This window comes from Mus pahari, unplaced genomic scaffold (assembly GCF_900095145.1).
Source record: "Mus pahari unplaced genomic scaffold, PAHARI_EIJ_v1.1 scaffold_10947_1, whole genome shotgun sequence".
Lineage (NCBI taxonomy): Eukaryota > Metazoa > Chordata > Mammalia > Rodentia > Muridae > Mus > Mus pahari.
Window position 1 is genome coordinate 17,477 of NW_018392487.1, and position 1,908 is coordinate 19,384.

The 1,908-nt window shown below is 42.7% G+C and overlaps 1 pseudogene; it reads left to right on the forward strand.

Moving 5' to 3' along the window:
- Window positions 1-617: 617 nt before the first annotated feature.
- LOC110315058 overlaps window positions 618-1,908 on the forward strand; it is a 9,686-nt pseudogene continuing 8,395 nt past the window's right edge.

Sequence of the window (1,908 nt, forward strand, 5' to 3'; positions counted from 1 at the left end):
TAGAAATATTGGTCCTGAAGGTAATAGCAGGAGCAGACTGTTGCCTAGGACTATGGCCATATTCTACCCAAGTGCCTGGCCCCCTAGGTCTGACATTAGAAATAGAGTACTTTGAGGAACCACTGGGATAAATACCCAAGGATCAGAATTTAAAAACCCGGCAAGTCTCCTCTAAGAGCAGTAAGTGTCCTTGGACTCAAAGGACCTATTTTGACCACAGGTGGCAGTTATTTTACCTTCAATGAAATAATGGTCTCAGAATTTGGTTCCCAACATAGTCAGTATGGAAGGATATAGACCACATAAGCAAATTTACCTCAGATACACAGAATCTCTAAGTATGTGCAGACCTGTTGAGAGGTAAATGGTCTAGAATTGCTGATATATTGGCCCTTCAGGTAGGACTCAGAAGGAAGTTGTGACACAGGTCAGGAGAACATGGCTCAGGGTAAAGTAACTTGTCCCTAGACACTGCTCCTAGGATACAGTCGCAAGAACTGTGTTAGAGTGAGGAGACAAGATCTAGAATTCCTAGTTATTAGGAGTTAATCCTTTTGTTACCCAACTTACCTTGTCTGTCTTTCCTATTGGTAATTCATAGAGACAACTATCACCTAATGCCGATGAAGGTGATGAAGTAAGATGAGATCAGTCCTGACTTAGCTTGTACTCCTAAATCAAAATGAGGANCCCTGCACCCTGAACTGTACTAATCCATGTCTCAGATTCAGACCCATATGCATGGATTCANAGTTAAGGAGGGAAAGAGCCTCTGTACAAATGAGGTGTGGCTCAGATTGACAGGTGTGTGTCACCCAGGAATATGCATTTCTGCTTTAATCCACCTTGACTCTCTCTTTCTCCCCCTGATGCTCTAAAGAATCACCAAATATAACTATCATTTGTTGAGGGCTCCTACATAAAAATAGGAAATTGTACCATGTACCATGTAGGAACCATCAGTGAACTACAAATAAAGCCCAATCTGCAAACCAACCTTGCGTAGTATGAGTTGTATAGAGTAAGGCAAGATGACTCCCTTTGCAGAGTCACAAAAGACAGTGTTCATGTGTGTGGGGATGCAAATGGAAGGTGAAAGATCATCCAGAGTAATGGTAAGAACAGGTCAGGTGACTGTTTACCAGGGTACTTACATGGACTCACGTGAAATGGAAATGTGCACTGTGGGGGAAGCTTTGCAGGACATGAAGGATTCTTCCAGCTAAGCTCCAGATCAGAAAGTTCCATTATTTTCCCCAAATCACCATCAGCTGGGGACCAAGTAAGCAAACACTTGAGCCTATCAGGTGTATTTCTCATTCAGACCTTGTCCTGGCTCTTGCAGGGTGATACTGCAGACCCTTTCTCCATAGTAAGACCTAGGGCAGAGGTTCTCTAGATTCCTCATGGCCCACTCTCCCCTTCCCCAATCTATCTCCTAGGAAAGGCAATCTGGACACTCCATTAAACAGAGCACAGTGTGACCAATGAAGGTGCTAGAGAAAGTAAATGCTGCTGCTGCTGCTGCTGCTGCTGCTGCTGCTGCTGCTGCTACTGCTACTACTACTACTACTACTACTAATACTACTACTACTACTACTACTACTACTACTGGATTTCCTGGATGTTTTGGGTTAGGAGCTTTTTGCCTTTTGCATTTTCTTTGACTTTTGTGTCAGTGTTTTCTGTGGTATCTTCTGCACCTGAGATTCTCAGTTATATCTCTTGTATTCTGTTGGTGATGCTCCAATCTATGACTCCTGAACTCTTTCCAAGGTTTTCTACTCCAGGGCTGTCTCCCTTTGTGATTTCCTTATTGTTTCTAGTTCCATTTTTAGATATTGGGTGGTTTTGTTCATTTCCTTCCACTGTCTGATTGTGTTTTCTTGTAATTATTTAAGGGATTTT